The sequence below is a fragment of the Phodopus roborovskii genome, unplaced genomic scaffold (assembly GCF_943737965.1).
Source record: "Phodopus roborovskii unplaced genomic scaffold, PHOROB, whole genome shotgun sequence".
In the NCBI taxonomy this organism is placed as follows: Eukaryota; Metazoa; Chordata; class Mammalia; order Rodentia; family Cricetidae; genus Phodopus; species Phodopus roborovskii.
In genome coordinates, this window is record NW_026126525.1 from 36118743 (window position 1) to 36137555 (window position 18813).

An 18813-nucleotide genomic window follows, 5' to 3' on the forward strand; every position below is an offset into this window, starting at 1 on the left:
ACACCCCAATTCATTTTCAAGTGCCTGGGAAGGGAATATCCTATTGGCCAAGATATATTTCGTATCTCTGCCCTTAGAATAAATGCCAAGGCCATGGGCAGACCATAAAAGGGAGGGTACCTCAGAAAGTGCTGGTGTCTTCAAGATCACTCCAATCATTACTACTGAGCTCATAACTCTGCTCTAGCTCCATGTGGCTGAAACAGAACCACTGTTTTATGTATATTGCCACCTTTTCAAATGGCTACTTTCAACATTCTATAGAAACACATAAGTGTGCCTGGAAGAAGCCAGAACTCCCATTATGGAAAGAGTAGCAGAAGTAAAAGCAGTAGGCATAGAATATAATGAGGCTTTGTGCATATTTAAGAAGTTTATTAGAACCTTTGATGATTAATGTCAATGTCTATGCTATTGAGGGGCTTTTCAGAGGGAAGAATTTTGGGGATGAGTTCAGAACATGTTGGTTTTTTTTCTGAAATGGGAGGAATGTGTGCCCTATTAAAAAACAAACAAGCAAAACAACAACACCAACAAAAACATTACAGAGCATGCAGTACCTACAAGCAAAGAATGTGGCTGATTTTGGAGCCTTAAATAATTCAATACTGCTGGAGCTTTAAAATCTAAAGAAGATTATAGAACATGAACCTGGAGGGAGACCCAATACAGTTCCTGAAGTTTCTATTATGCAACATGGAAATAAATAGGTTTGAAGTTTTAGACAATGCAAAGCCTTTGTAGGATTTAAGATCTGAGGAAGTGATATGATCAAAATAGTTTTGGAGGGCTGGTGAGATGGCTAAACCATTAAAGGCTACCTCACAATCAAAAATATGAAATTAGTTTTGGAATAGAGGTGTGTTTGAATGAGTGGAGATTGGAACTGAAGTGATGAAGAAAAGTGGCCTCTAATATTCTCTCCTGGGTAAAGAACTGCATAGTGAGGACATTAACTGAATTAAAGAACCAAGGAGAATGCTGAAATCATACAGAAGCCAATACATGCAAGAGTTTATGGTCAAGAAATGAGACAATGATGAAGTTTTATATTTCTGTGTCAGAGTACAATATAGCTGTCCAAAGGGTGGGTTTGGAGGTACGACACTTAGACTAAACATAGATGATGGAAGTATCCTTGAAGATAACAATTAAGGGACAAATAAAATAAAACTGAGTTGGATCAAGAATAAGAGGGAGAACAGTAAAATTGTAAGGAATAGACTCACAGAAGCAAGCAGAGGAAAGGAAAGTGGGTTTCAAAACAAAGTACCCATGAGCTAGCATTAGATATAGCAATAGGTGTTAGCTCTTTCTCTTATAGAGTAAGTATGGAGTTAAGAAGCTATTCCCTGTATCAGGCTCCATCATCATCGTATTCTTTTTACATTCTACTCTGCATCTTATAGTCTAAGATGCTCCTGAGGTCCAACCCAGGGGTAAGGAGAGCAGCATCCCTTTAAAAATCTTTACACAGCTATTCTACTTATAATTGATTGGGGCTTCATCTGACTTTAACAGCGGCTCAGAAGTGTAGGAAGCTCTGTTTCACTAAGGAACTAGGGGTAAATGGATTTCAGTGAGCACCTAATTAGATATTAGCAAACTTGAATGACATGGAACTGGACCCCTACCCTACAATTAATAGCCTGCAAAACTAAAGGCTGAAACTGTAGGACTTAAATTGCTAGTTGGAAGAACCAGACCTGAGTTCATCTCCAAGCCCTAGAAGACAGTAGAAAGCAAGCAGGAGTCATTGTCTAACATGTGACAAATTAGGGCTGACTAGCCTTTAGAGCTACATGACACAAGCTATAGTCATCTGAGAAGGAACCTCAGTTGTGAAAATGCCTCTATAAGATCAGTCTGCAGAAAAGCCTGTGGGGCATTTTCTTAATTAGTGATTGATGTCTCAGTCCATTTTGTGTGGGACCACCCATGGGCTGAGTTCTATTAAAAAAAATCAGTCTGAGCAAGCCACAGAGGGCAAGCCAGTAAGCAGTACAATATTCCTTCCTGCAGGGCACTTGCATCAGCTCATGCCTCTAGGTTCCCTGTTTGAATGTCTGCCCTGACTTCCTTCAGTGATGAACAGTGTAAGCCAGATAAATCCTTTCCTCCCCAAGTGTTTCATCACAGTAGTAGCCACCCTGACTAAGACAAGACTTAAAACAAAAACTAACAGGAAGAGACAAAGAAACTCACTTCACATTATTAAGACAGCAGTCCATCAAGAGGCCATTCCAATTTTAAACAAGATACCAAATATAGATATACACAATTTCATTAAACAAATATGGATGTAGAGACACAGATTCACACCAATACAACAACAGTGAGAAACCTCAACCCAATTCTCATCTATAGACAAGTCACCACCACCACAACAACAAAATCAACAGAGAACTATCTGGGTTAAATGAGACCATAGTTTGAATGGACACAAGACACATCAACAGAACATACCTACAAACAATGCAGAGTACACATTTTTCTCAGCAACTCATGGCACATTCTCTAAAACAGATCACATAAAGGATACAAACAAGTCTTGACAAATATAGGATAACTGATCTTTTAAAAAAAATGTTCTACCTTACCACAATGGAATAAGCAGAAATCAACAGTGAGAGAAAATGCAGAATGTATGTAAACCCCTGGAGACTGAATGACACTCTTATGAAGGATGATAGGCTATTGAAAGAAGCAATAGGGAATTTAAAAAAACAAAATCAAATAAAAATGAAAACAGTATCCTGATACTGATGTAATATGATGAAAGCAGTCTAAGGAAGACATTTATAGATGCAAACACCTATATTTAAGAGACAGGGATGTTTCAAATAAATAACAGTGCACAATAGAACCTTGAAAACACATGAGCAAACCAAATGCAAAATCAGTAAGCAAAAGAAATAATTAAGATCATGGCAAAAGTCAATGAAATGGAAAAAACAAGCTACAAAGAATTAATGAAATAGATTTAAACCTTTGAAAAGATAAATAATATCAACAAAATTAGCCAAAACATGAAAAAGACCCAAACTAATACAATCAGATATTAAAAGTTTAACATTATAACAGATATCAAAGAAACTGAGAAAAAGTTTAAAACATATTTTATTTTGACTAATTTGGGAAACCTAAAAGAAATAGTTTTCTAGATGTTATGATTCAGGAGTTGGGAGCCAGGCTCTGAAGTGTCCCTTCTCTGCTTCTTTGTTGCCTCTTGCAGCAGTTCTGGGCTTACTTGCTTAGAACATTCAATTTTATAGAGTTGTCAGTTGGGATATAATTGGCTTAATGCAGGTAGGCAAGAAGGTGAAGAAATGGGACCAGTAAGAGGAGCTAGCAAACATGGCTGGGGGAAGAAGAAGACCCTTGACTGAGCCCAACAAGTTAACAATCATGTCTGCTGGTCTTTGTCTCCATCTGCCCCTTTGACTTTTTCTACACAGTATTAAACCTAGTGATTTTTTGAGGTATTTGTAGACTGAAATTATATCATGACTATATTTATATTTCCTTAAAGCAACAAGGAGCACATAGTAATAGTTGATAAGTATTACTGGATATATGATCAAGTGGATGAGAAAGTGATAAGTGGATGAGTCATTCTCCAGAATAATTGTTTTAAAAATGCATCTGGGGAAGAAGAGGTAGCTAGACTGTTGTGGTTTGAATAGGAATTGTTCCCAAAGGCTCATGTTTGAATGCTTGGTCATTAGGGAGTGGTGCTACTTGACAGGGTTAGGTGTGGCCTTGTTGAGGTAAGTGTGGCCTTGTTAGAGAAAGTATGTGTGTTCCTTTGTTACAGTTTTAGGATAAGGCTGGAGGGGAGGTGGGGGGGGCCTCAAGGTAAGGGACCACGTGGGAGACCATAGTGAGTCCCATAGCTGGTAAGGGTGGCTGAGGCAGAGGAAATAACACACCAGGTAGACAGAGCTTGTATGCAGAGTTTATTTAGAAAGGGGAGTAAGGGGGAAGGGAAAAGAGACATAGAGACACCAGGAACAGAAGAGAAGTGAGAGGGGGGGGGGGGGAGAGAGAGAGAGGCAAGAGAGAAGATTGAGAGATGACAGAGGGAAGATAGAGAAGCGCTTGCTTAAAAGGGGCAAACCTAAACATGCATACTGAGTCTTTTATTCAGCCATGTAACTTGTGACATAGCCATGATGTGGCCACACATGTCTCACCCATTGTTAGGGGGCAGGGTCAGCAGAATGCCAGTTTCCAGCAGTATGTAGTCAGGGCTTGAGGTTTCAAGGGCTCAAGCCCTTGTCTTCTCTCTCTCTCTCTCTCTCTCTCTCTCTCTCTCTCTCTCTCTCTCTCTCTCTCTCCTATGCCTGCTGATTAGGATGTAGACCTCTCATCTACCTCTCTGGCACCAAGTCTGCCTATGTGCTATTATGCTTCCTGCCATGCTTCTGGCCACACTTCCCTCCATGATGATACTGGACAAAACCTCTGAAATTGTAAGCCAGTCCCAATTAAATGTTTTCCTTTATAAGACTTGCTAACTTGCTATGGTCAAGGTGTCTCTTCACAGCAATAGAAACTCTAACTAAGACACAGACTAATATTCCTTATCTTCTCACCACTCCTATAGAAGTTAGAGTCATTCTAGAGCCCACTACAGGGCTTTTATGGAGTACAGAAGTTTGCCATTTAAAAGGAACATTTGGAAATAAGGAAGAGAGAAAAGATGATGTTCTGGCTTAGCCTAAAAAAAGAAAGAAAGAAAGAAAGAAAGAAAGAAAGAAAGAAAGAAGAAAACAAAAAAAATAACATGGTACTTTTTACATATATGAAAGCATTTCTGTTTGTTATATGACTGGAATTCACTATCTGTCAAAATTAAAGGCATAGATTTATATGGTGTGTGTGTGTGTGTGTGTGTGTGTGTGTGTGTAGGATCCTCACTTCATAGAGGGCAAAAAACTACCATTTTCTCAACATTCAGTATTTTCCATCTAGGAAAATTTATATTCAACCTAAACTTGGCCAAAGTCAGCACAGATCATTTTTCACATTATTGAGTCTTTCCCACCCTCCCCAAGAATGTTTCTTAAAAATAAATGGCATAGTTGGAAAAGGTATTGCCATGGAGAAGAATGGAGTGTGGAAGAGATCATACTCTGGTTAAGCAGTGAGGTTCCTGTCTTAGCTTATTGGGGGCTGTTGCATCAAATGCCATGAATCCATGTAACTTATAAACAGTGAAAATATGGTTATTACAGTTCTGTGTCTGGAAAATCCAAGACCAAACACAAATCTGGTGTCTTTTGAAGTCTGCTTTCTCTCTGAGGGTTATGTTCTCTGAGAGATTTCCAGTATGGTTTATTGACCCTTCCCTTTCTCTTTTCTCTTGATTCCCTCTGTGTTGGGAAAATTCATATTTCAGGAACATTTGGTAGTACCCCCATTCACCTAAACAAACTACTTCAAAATGATTCATTAAGGGGGGATATCTAATTTTATCTTATCCAAAGCTTCTAAAAGACATTTGACCTCACAATAATCCCTTTAGCAAAGGAATTAAATGCAATTTAGAAAATCTATCCAGAAGTACTAGGAGAAATTTATTGAAATTTTTGGTTATTTGATGTCTGGGTTTTTTGTAACTTTATGTTGATAGTTGTGGAAGACAGATTATGCTACAAATTGCCTTGTTCATGGTTGCTGTATTCTCAACATAGTTTGAGTATGTGCCTATTGTGAAATATTAAAAGGACAAAAACTTGGTTGGCTATGGTGCTTAGAGGTGGGGATCTCTGAATGGTGATTAGAATTAGATAATCTCATCAGGAAGTAGCACCCATGTTTGAATCTTGGTGGCTTTAGAGGGAGCGAAAGAGGGAGGGAGGGGGAAGAGGGGCATTCATGAATGTATACTTCCAGAACTTCACATATAATGTTCTGTACCACCTGGAGCTCCTGCCAGTAAAAAGATGATCAGCACATGTGAGGACCCTTTGGAATTCCAGAAATACAAGCTATAATAGATAAACACTTTGTGATAGAGAGCTAGCTTTTGGTATTTTACTATAGTAATAAAAGGTAGAATAACACAATGTCAATACAAATTCATTTTATTCTAATTTGTGTTCAAAGCTCAGGAGGCGTGTCACAGAAATACACACATAAACTCCATTGCTTAGTCAGGAAGATAGTGACTTTGAAGATAGCCTAGACAAGGCAAGAAGATGAGGGGGGGAGGAAGACATGGGGGACCAGGAAAATTGAGTCAGGGGAAGAATAGAGGAGAGCAAGAAAAGAGATACCTTAGTAGAGGGAGCCATTATAGGTTTAAAGAGCAATGTGGCACTAGGAAAATATCCAGAGATATACTAGAATGACACCAACTAAGAATCTAAGCAACCATAGAGAGGCTATCTTAAATGCCCTTACCCTATAATGAGATTGATAGCTATTTTATATGCTATCCTAGAGCCTTCATCCAATAACTGATGAAAGCAGAAGCAGACACCCACAGCTAAACACTGAGCTGAATTTCTGGAATCCAGTTGTAGAGAGGAAGAAGAGACGAGCAAAGAGGTCAAGACTAGGCTGGAGAAGCCCACAGAAACAGCTGGCCTGAACAAGGAAGGGGGAGCTCATGGACCCTAGACTGATAGCTGGGGAAACAGCATAGGACCAACCCAGACCCCCCTGAACGTGGGTGTTAGTTAGGAGGACTGGGCAGTCTATGAGGCCTCTGGCAGTGGACCAGTATTTATTCCTAGTGCATGAATGGACATTGGGAGCCCACACATTCCACATAGAGGGATACTCTTTCAGCCTAGGCACACGGGAGAGGTCCTAGGCCCTGCCACAAATGATGTGGTAGACTTTGAGGCCCCCATGGAAGGCCTCACTCTATCTATGGAGCAGAAAGGGAGGGAATGGGGGACATGGGAAGATGGGAGGGAGAGGAAACTGGGATTGATATATAAAATAAGATTGATTCAAATTTAAATAAAAAAGGAAAACATACAAATCTCAAGTGAATTTTAACATCTTACCAATATTCTAATTAGCTATGATATAAGTACAATCTTTAATACGTGTTCATTTTACATTTGTGTAAGAGTCACAGTTTTGACTCCCTGGATTGGCCCCTGATCCTGCTGCTCCTGTCTCCGGTCCCCTTTGAGAGCACCCTTGGAGCTCTGATACACCCCCACCCATCCCAACCTCCAGCCTACCCCCCCACCCTGTGCCCTACCCCACCTACTGTCCTGCTGCTCTGGTTGAGCACTGGGACAGAGGGTGGAGCCAACAGTCCACCCTACTTCGGAGACCTCTTGGAGCAACTCCGAACAAAGGAGACCTGACTATCCACGTGGGACCACCTGTAATTTCCACCGGCTTGGTCCCTGACCCCGCCTCCAGTCCTCTGCTGGAGTCCCAGGCCCCTCCCAGAGATCCGCCTATCTCTGTGGGTCCACTTGGAGTTCCTGCAGGCAAGATCCTTGACCCACAAATCCGGGCCCCTGCCAAAGAACGAGGTCTCAGCTGGAGAGTGCCAGTTTCCAGTGAGATCCCACTACCCTGCAAAACCTTCTCAAGTTCCAGCCCAGCCCTCGTCCTCTTCTGCCGGCTATTGGCCAGAGAGAAGCCTCCTAGAGAGCTTGGACCACACAGAGATACAGACATTGAATCTTTGATCCACATAAGCCCATCTGGGAAGGACCATAGAGAGAGGGAAGAGACACCACCAACACCTACAGGAAGAAACTATGGGAAGAAGGCAATACAAGAGAACACCTAACAACAGAAAGACAAACATGACACCACCAGAATCTAGGGAATCTACACCAACTAGAATGGAACACAACAACAAAGCAGAGGAAGCAGAAGGGTACGACTTAAAAATCACCATCATAAAAATGATAGAGGCCCTCAAAGAAGATATGAGAAAATCCCTTAAAGAAATAGAGGAAAAAACAAACAAAAAAGTGGAAGAAATGAACAAATTCCTTAAGGAAAGTACAGAAAGCCAAGAAAAAACAATTAACCAGGTGAAGGAAACGGTTCAAGATTTGAAAACCGAAATTGAGAAAATAAAGGCAACACAAATGGAAGGAAAGCTGGAAATTGAAAAGCTGGGCAAAAAATCGGAAACCACGGACACAAGCATAACCAATAGAATTCAAGAGATGGAAGAGAGACTCTCAGGCGCAGAAGATAAACTAGAAGAAATAGATTCATCGACCAAAGAAAACCATAAATCCAACAAATCCTTAACACACAATATCCAGGAAATGTGGGACACCATGAAAAGGCCAAACCTAAGAATAATAGGCATAGAGGAAGGTGAGGAAGCCCAGCTCAAAGGTGCTGAAAACATATTCAACAAAATCATTGAGGAAAACTTTCCAAATCTGAAGGAGGACATGCCCATGAAAGTACAAGAAGCATACCGAACCCCAAATAGGCTGGACCAAAGAAAAAAGACCCCTCGACATATAATAATCAAAACACCTAGCATACAGAATAAAGAAAGAATATTAAGAGCAGCGAAGGAAAAAGGACAGGTAACATATAAAGGCAGACCTATCAAAATTACACCTGACTTCTCCATGGAAACCCTCAAGGCCAGAAGGTCCTGGATAGATGTTCTAAAAGTATTAAGAGAACACGGATGCCAGCCTAGGCTACTATATCCAGCAAAACTCTCAGTCAATATAGATGGAGAGAACAAGATATTCAATGACAAAACCAGATTTTCCCAATATGTATCTACAAATCCAGCCCTACAGAAAGTATTGGAAGGAAAATTCCAACCCAAGGAAGGTAACTACGCCCACAAAAATGTAGGCAACAGATAATCCAACTACACCAGAAACCTAGGGTGAAGCAGAACAAATATATTCACAATACCACTGCCAACAACAAACCTAAATCAAACAAGCATCAACAATCAATGGTCCTTACTCACCCTCAACATTAATGGTCTTAACTCACCTATAAAAAGACACAGATTAACAGAATGGATACGAAGACAGAATCCATCCTTCTGCTGCATACAAGAAACACATCTTAGCTCCAAAGATAGACATTACCTCAGGGTAAAGGGTTGGGAAAAGATTTTCCAATCAAATGGAAATAAGAAGCAAGCAGGCGTAGCTATCCTAATATCTAACAAGCTAGACTTCAAACCAAAACTAGTCAAAAGAGATGAAGACGGTCATTTCATATTCATCTCAGGAGAAATCCATCAACACAAAGTCTCAATTCTGAACATCTATGCCCCTAATACAAAGCCACCCACATTCGTAAAAGAAACACTACTAAAACTCAAAGCTCATATAAAACCTCACACACTTATAGTGGGAGACTTCAATACACCACTCTCAACACTAGACAGGACCACAAATCAGAAACTCAACAAAGAAACAAAAGAATTAACAGAAGTTATGTCTCAACTGGGGCTAACAGACATCTATAGAACATTCCATCCAAAGACAAAAGAATATACCTTCTTCTCTGCTCCACATGGAACCTTCTCTAAAATCGACCACATACTAGGAGACATAACAAACCTCAACAGATACAAGAGAATAGAAATAGTCCCCTGTATCTTATCGGACCAGCATGCTTTAAAATTGGAATTCAACAACAATACAAATAGCAGAAAACCTGCAAACTCATGGAAACTTAACAATGTGCAATTGCACCACTCCTGGGTCAAAGAAGAAATAAAGAAAGAAATTAAAGACTTTCTAATATTCAACGAGAATGAGGATACAACATACCCGAACTTATGGGACACCTTGAAAGCAGTGCTACGAGGAAGTTCATTGCACTAAGTGCCCATATGAAGAAAACAGAGGATAGTCACATAAATGAATTAACAGCGCAACTGAAAACCTTAGAACAGAGAGAAGCGAATTCACCCGCAGGAGCAGACGCCAGGAAATAATCAACTTGAGGGCTGAAATCAACAAAATAGAAACCAGGAAAACAATACAAAAAATCAATGCAACAAGGAGTTGGTTTTTTGAGAAAATCAACAAGATTGATAAACCTTTATCCAAATTAACGAAAAAGCAGAGACAGAACATGCAAATTAACAAAATCAGAAACGAAATGGGGAACATAACAACAGACACAGAGGAAATCCAGACAATTTTCAGGTCATACTTCGAAAATCTGTATTCCACAAAAATTGAAAATTCAAAGGAAATGGACAAGTTTCTGGATAACTATCACTTACCAAAATTAAATCAAGAACAGACAAACAACTTAAATAGACCTATAACCCGAAATGAAATAGAAGCAGTCATCGAAAGCCTTCCAACGAAAAAAAGTCCAGGGCCAGATGGATTCAGTGCAGAATTCTACCAGACATTCAAGGAAGAACTAATACCACTACTCCTCAAACTGTTCCACAAGATAGAAACAGAAGGTTTATTGCCAATCTCTTTTTATGAGGCCACAATAACTTTGGTACCCAAACCTCACAAAGACACAACTAAGAAAGAAAACTACAGACCAATATCCCTGATGAACATCGATGCAAAAATACTCAATAAAATAATGGCAAACCGAATTCAAAAATACATCAGAGAAATCATCCACCATGATCAAGTAGGCTTCATACCTGGATTGCAGGGATGGTTTAACATACGAAAATCTATCAACGTGATCCACCATATAAACAAACTGAAAAAGAAAAACCATATGATTATCTCCCTAGATGCAGAAAAAGCCTTCGATAAAATTCAACACCCTTTCATGATAAAGGTATTAGAGAGGTCAGGGATAACAGGAACATACCTAAACATAATAAGAGCAATATACAGCAAACCAACTGCCAACATCAAACTGAATGGAGAGAAACTTAAGCCAATTCCTCTAAAATCAGGAACAAGACAAGGCTGTCCTCTCTTTCCATATCTCTTCAATATCGTACTAGAAGTTCTAGCTAATGCTATAAGACAACAAAAGGAGATCAAGGGCATCCAAATTGGAAAGGAAGAAGTCAAACTGTCTCTATTTGCAGATGATATGATAGTTTACATAAGCGACCCAATAAACTCTACCAGGGAACTCCTACAGCTGATAAACACCTTCAGCAAACTAGCAGGATACAAGATAAACTCAAAAAAATCAGTAGCCCTATTTTTTTCAGACGACAAAGAGGCAGAGAAAGAAATCAGAGAAACATCACCCTTTACAATAGCCACAAGCAACATAAAGTATCTTGGTGTAACGCTTACCAAACAAGTAAAAGATCTATATAATAAGAACTTTGTGACTCTAAAGAAAGAAATTAAAGAAGATACCAGAAAATGGAAAGACCTCCCATGCTCTTGGATAGGTAGGATAAACATAGTAAAAATGGCAATCTTACCAAAAGCAATCTACAGATTCAATGCAATCCCCATTAAAATCCCACCACAATTCTTCACCGACCTTGAAAGGATAATAATCAACTTTATATGGAAAAACAAAAGACCCAGGATAGCCAAAACAACCCTATACAATAAAAGAACATCAGGAGGCATCACCATTCCTGACTTTAAGCTCTACTACAGAGCTATAGTTCTGAAAACAGCCTGGTATTGGCATAAAAATAGGCAGGTAGACCAATGGAATCGAATTGAAAATCCTGATATTAATCCACGCACCTATGAACACCTGATTTTCGACAAAACAGCTAAAATTATACAATGGGGCAAAGACAGCATCTTCAACAAATGGTGCTGGCACAATTGGATGAGGGTGTGTAGAAGACTGCAGATAGACCCATGTCTGTCGCCATGCACAAAACTCAAGTCCAAATGGATCAAAGACCTCAACATCAATCCAGCTACATTGAACCTCTTAGAAGAGAAAGTAGGAGGTACCCTTGAACAAATTGGTATAGGAGACCGCTTCTTGAACATAACTCCAGGGGCACAGACACTGAAAGAAACAATTAATAAATGGGACCTCTTCAAACTTAGAAGCTTCTGTAAGGCAAAGGACACAGTTGACAAGACCAAACGGCAGCCCACTGACTGGGAAAAGATTTTCACTAATCCTATATCCGACAAAGGGCTGATCTCCAAAATATACAAAGAACTCAAGAAACTAGTCAACAAAACACCAAATAACCCTATTAAAAAATGGGGTACAGAACTGAAGAAAGAATTCTCAATGGAGGAAATCAAAAAGGCTGAAAGACACTTAAGAAAATGCTCCACATCCTTAGCTATCAGGGAAATGCAAATCAAAACAACTTTGAGATACCATCTTACCCCTGCCAGAATGGCTAAAATTAGAAACACCAGTGATGACTTATGTTGGAGAGGATGTGGAGAAAGTGGAACACTCCTCCACTGCTGGTGGGAGTGCAAACTCATACAGCCACTTTGGAGATCAGTATGGCGGTTCCTCAGGAAAATGGGAATTAGTTTACCACCGGACCCGGCAATCCCCCTCTTAGGCATATACCCAAAGGATTCACATCAATGCAACAAAGACATCTGTTCAACTATGTTCATAGCAGCACTATTTGTAATAGCAAGAACCTGGAAGCAACCTAGATGCCCTTCAATTGAAGAATGGTTAATGAAGATGTGGCACATCTACACAATGGAATACTACTCTGCAGAAAAAAATAATGGTATCTTGAAATTCGCAGGCAAGTGGATGGCACTTGAAGAAACCATCCTGAATGAGGTAACCCAGTCACAAAAAGAGGAACACAGTATGTACTCACTCATATATGGATTTTAGACCTAGATCAAATGATCACCAGCCTATAATTCACATCACCAGAGGAACCAGGATACAAGTTGTATTCTAAGAGATTCATATAAAGTCCCTCACAGAACTGGGAAGGGACAAGTCCCCCAGACCTCAGGTATAGTGGGGGAGGACAGCTAATGGAGAGAGAAGTAGGAGAAAATGAGAGGGAGGAGAGGAAGGCATGTGCGACCAGGAGGATTGAGCCTGGTTAGGAATGGAAAATAGGAAAGAGAGAGAGAGACAGAGACAGAGAGAGAGAACATAAAAGAGGGAGCCAATATTGGTTTGAAGATAAAGTTGAACACAAAGAAAGGTCGAGGGAACTACAAGACTGCTCCCAACTAACAATCTCAGCTCCCATGGAAAGGCTATCATAAATGCCCTTCCCGGAGAGTGAGATCAACAACTAACTTCTCCATGGAGTCCTCAACTAATGCCTGTTGAAAACAGGAGCAAACACCCATACATAAACACTGAGTCAAACTAGAACCCAGAAGCAGATGAAGAGGACAAGACCATGCGGTAGAAGTACATAGAGACAGCTTACCTGAACAAGGAGGAGCTAAGGGCCACTAGACTGATAGCTGGGAAGCCAACAGGGGACTGACTCGGACCCCCCTGAATATGGGTCTCAGCCAGAAGGTCTGAGCAGTCTAAGAGACCTCAGACAGTGGAGCCAGGATGTATCCCTGGTGCACAAAAGGACTTTGCAAACATATCTCCCATGGAGGGATAACTGCCTTATTCTAGAGATAGGAGAGAAGCCCTAGTCCCTACTTCACAGGACCTGTCAGATCTACATGACCCCAACTGGATGGCATTCCCCTACATATTGTATTGTGGTGGGGGGTTGGGAGCGGAGGGTGTTTAGAGTGCATGGGAGAGGGTAGAGAGGGCTAAAGGGAGGGAAGGAGGGAGGGAGGGCTTGGGGGGAGGGAGGGAGGGAGGGAGAGGGAACTGGGATCGACATGTAAAATAATAATAATAATAATAATAAAAAAAAAAAAAAAAAAAAAAACGCTTTGACTCCAAAATTTAAGTTGAAGAACAAGTTACTGGGGAAAAGTATTTCTATTTTTGTTTCCACAGAAAATGAAAAGATGTGGATTCCTTCCAGACTAATGTGGTTTGATCACACCAGACCGCCTGAAACAGAGTACAAGCTGATCCTACATTCCAAACAGCAGGACAAAACAGCCCTACAGACTACAGCTAGGATATCTGAATCTTCTTCGAATCCCCCAAGACAGCGCCCCTTACCAGCAGGAAGTAGTTTGGAAAGAACGACGCCCAAATTCCCAAATATTGTGTATAAATGTTTGTTTTCATTTAATTGGACTTTGTTATATAAAATTAAATAAAAAATACTCTATATGCATAAAAAAAAGCGTCACAGTTTTATCATTTTCAATTTTATGCCTTCATAACAAAAATACATCCTTTCATTTTAGAAGATAGAAGCATGTGCCACATATACGCGCGCGCGCGCGCACACACACACACACACACACACACATACACACACACACACACACACACACACACACGCTTGAACCGAGTCAGTCTCAGCTGGACTGAGAGTTTATTAGACAGGATTATTACTGTTTAGAGCACCATGTTGCAAACAAATATATCAGATGGAGCAGTGAATGACAACCTGGTCGTATGTTCATATATACAAACATACATACTTACAAGTTGTCAAAATCCAGACCTTGAAAGAAGACACCATTGTTTATCAGAACAGGATAAAAGATGAATGTGTAATTGTTTTCTTGGACAGTTTCTCTAAATTTCATAACTTATTTGATAATCTATCTGTTTGCCTATTTTTTATGCTGATAGTGAGAATGGGTAAACAAGGAATTGGCTACAAGGTACAAAGGAAACCATAACTTTATTTTGGAAGCTGTGTCTCTGGGCAGAATGCACCTTTGTGGTTCAACATCTTTCACATTGCAGGTATATTCTTACCCATTGCTACATGTACAGATAAAAGATATGCTGCCTCGGAAGACCTGTTCTCATTGTGACATCATGTACTTTGTGGTTTTAATTCCACCTTGTGGGCTTTTCAAGAAAATTAGGGAAAGAAGCTCCTTGAAAAGTAAGTTTTTGGATCATCATGATTTGGGAGGTAAAAGAGGGGCATTTTATCCCTATGAATAAATTATCCATCTCATGAATATTTATTAAAACTTATTAAAAATCAATATCAAATTGAATACAAGTTAGGAAAGTGGGCACCCTTGTCTTATGCCATAGGAGCCTGGGCAACATAGCAATGTCTTGTTTCAAAGGGAAAGAGAGAGGGGGAAAGAGGGGGAAGAAGAAAGAAGAAGGAGGAGGATGAAGAGAAAGAGAGAGAAAAAGAGAGAGAGAGAGGGAAAGAAAGAAAGAAAGAAAGAAAGAAAAAGAGGAGGAGGAATTCTTGGTACATGTTACAGTGTAGATGAACCTCAAAGTCCCTCAGGACTCAGTGACTGTGCCTTTTCAGTAGCGTTGTTCCATGAACAGCTTTCCCCCTCGACCATAGATACATGCCCACAATCTTTCCACAGTTTTTCTGAAGGGCAGTGAAAGGAGCCAAAATGTTAATTCCTTCAAAGCCCTCTTTAAGAGTCAACCTACAACTTGAAATATTTAAACAGAACCTCTTACTTCTTTCCAGAGGTCTTTACACAAATTAGTAATTGCTTTATGCCATTTCCCTTATACTAACCTGAAATAAATTTCTGCTAACTAAGCTTCAAAAACATCAACAATTTTTCCAACTACTGCTTGTTTTTAATAAAATATAATTGTATGATTTTTCTCCTTACCTTTCCTCCTTTCAACTCCTCCAATGTACTCCCACTGCTACCTCTCAAAATCATGGATCTTTTTCTTTATAGATAAATAGAAGAGAGAGAAAGAAAGAGAGAGAGAGAGAGAGAGAGAGAGAGAGAGAGAGAGAGAGAGAGAGAGAGAGAGAGAGAGAATAAAAGTGTTGGGAGACCTACCTACAAGACTGACCCCAACTAACAATTTGAGCAACAGTGGAAAGGCTACCATAAACACCCTTCCCTGATAATAAGATCGACGATTAACTTAGCCAACATCATGGAGCCCTCATCTAGTAGCTGATGGAAACAGATGCAAACACCTACAACTAAACACTGAGCCGAACTGGAATCCAGATGCAGAGAGGGAGGACAAGACCAGGTTGCAGAAACACATAGAGATAGCTGACCTGAACAAGGAGGAGCTCACCAGCCCCCAGACTGATAGCTGGGAATCCAGCATGGGACTGATTCCCTGAACATGGGTCTCAGCTAGAAGACCTGAACAGTCTAAGGGACCTCAGACAGTGGAACCAGGATGTATCCCTGGTGCACAAAAGGACTTTGGGAGCACATCCCCCATGGTGGGATACTCCCTTAACCTAGCGATAGGAGAGAAGTCCTAGTTTCTACTCCAAATGACTTGACAGATTTAGATGACCCCTCCTGGAGGGCATCACCTTACATGTGGAGTGGGGGGGGGCGTAGTGGGGAGACATGAGAGTGTGGGAGGGTAGGACAGAGGGAGGGAGAGAGGGAGAGGGAACTGGGATCGATATGTAAAATAAAAATAAAAAAAAAGGAAAAAAGAGAAATGTAGATAGATGATAGATAGATGTGCCTGAATATATAAATAAAACCCACTCTGTTTATTGTTACTGGTACGTATTTGATTTCAGAACTGACTACTTAGTATTACATAATCAATTAGGGGGATCATCCTAGGGAAGATTATTTCTCTAGTTCTTAGCATTCTTTAGTCTTCTATAGTTTGTTATCTAGGGGTTTGACCCCACGAGATTTTCCTCTTTTAGTTAGCTTGTCTGTTGGTGTTGTACTTGTTAGTAGGCAGCCATGTTGTTGAGCTGTCTTGGTTGGAGCTTCCCTGCCATTTCCAGGGAACAAAAATCTCATAGCAGTTGGGCTTTGATTTGTAACCTGCAACATCCTCAGAACTTGCCATACAGATTTTTAAAACTCCAGAATGAGAATGGGCTTTGAGGGCAGTTGTGATGTCAGGAAGTATGTAAGCCAGAATTTTTCAGTGAAAAAACATCGTGCATGTTTCCTGTGAGCAAAAGAAAATATTATCTTTCGGTGATACGTTTTTCCTTTAAAAATACAGAACTGTTATGATAAGATTGAAATCAGCAGTCAATGAAATTCTGGGTGGATTTCTGCTTGCACTAAGTAAGAGCCTTGAGACTCAGAAAGGAAAGAGAATTACTGAAGCCAATGGCTTTTATGAGGAACACCTTGTCCTGGTACATTTCGGTTGTTTTAATGAGTTCTGTTTATAGCAAGATACTGAATTCTATCACATAAATTGTAATTTGATGCTAGATAAGTATGCAATATTATTACATAAAATTCCAGACAAGGTGAGACAGGCTTTAACCTTAATCCAGTTCAAAGAGCTTTCCTACAAAGGACTCCAGAAACTTCCCATGATACAACAGACCACTTTATCAGCAGGAACACAACACAGTGTCCTGTGGAAAGTTTATGTTCTAGCATTTTCTGTGTTATCTTAAATTGTTGAGTTCTCCACAATATTCATTTGCATCCTATGCCTGTTTCTTCTAGCAATTTGGAATAACAAATGATCACTACATATTCTTGACACTTGTGACTTCACTCATCCATCCACTTTACCCACTCATTCAGTAAATTTTTGTTTTATATTTTCTGTTCATCTGTTTTCAATTTGGTAGAACATTTTTAAAAATCTGTTCATGTAATCAATTTGCATACCCACTTAGGCTGAATCATGGGTGTTAGTAGTATGGTTATTTAAAAATAAATAAATAAAATAATATAGGGGTTTTATTTTAATATAACATTTGACATTTACAATGTGTGAATCACTGACTTCTTTCATTCTGTTATTTCATTTCATTCTCATTTTAAGAAAGCCCACTCATAGATAGCTTTATGACTGTTGTTTCAGATCTTGAGACACTAAGACAGGAGTACTCTAAGTATGAGGACTTAGGGTTCATAGTGAGAGCCAGTCAAAAAGGAAAGAAAAAAATACAACTCAGGATGTGAAGTCCAATTTACAGATAAACTAAAAGGTTTTTAAGAGAGCTATATTTCATCACTGTCGTGGTTTGAAAGTGAAATGGCCCTTACAGTCTCTAATTTTGAAAACTTGGTTCATAGCCAGTAGTGCTGTTTGGGATCCTTGTTGAACCTTCAAAAGGTAGAGTCTTGCTGGATGAATTGAATTGCTAGGAACCAACTTTGAGGTTTTATGGAATGAGCTGGTGCTGAGGAATATTCCTGCCCACTGTGTGAATTCTGCTGTGCTTGGTTTAATAAAGAAGCTGAATGACCAAGGTCCAGGTAGGATAAGGTTAGATGGAAAAACAAGCTAAAGAGGTAAAGAAGAAGGGTAGAGTCAGAAGAGACATGAGCCAGGTGCTAAGGAAGCAAGATATTAGAAGACAAGTAAAGCCACAAGCCATGTGGTAATACATAGATTAATAAAAATGGGTTAATTTAAGTGGAAGAGCTAGTTAGTAATAAGCATGAGCTATTGGCCAGCATTTGTTATCAATATAAATGTGTCTTTATTTGTGACCATGTTGTCAGGACAAAGGAAAAAGTCTACCTCCAATCACAACCTGGATTCTATTCATATTCTGCTTCCTGGACAGCAGAATGCAACAGCCAGCATCTTGCTCCTGCCACTATACCTTTCTTCCCTACTGCCATGTCTTTCTGACCAAATGAGCCATGCCTTCTGCCACTATAGTGAAGACAGACCTTTTCTCCCTTCAACCACATGTGTCAGGGTATTTTATCACAACAGGAAAGGTAACTAATACAGTCTCTATGAACACTTCATTTGACCACTTTGACTAGTTAAAGCGCTTTTGGTTTGAAGGTGAGAAGCTTGGTAAATGTGTCTGTACTAGTTTTCTGTTGCTGTAATAAGAACTGATCGAAACCAACCTGGAGAAGAAATGGGCTTATTTTAACTTATAGATCATAGCCTATCATTGAGGAGGTAAGGCAGAAG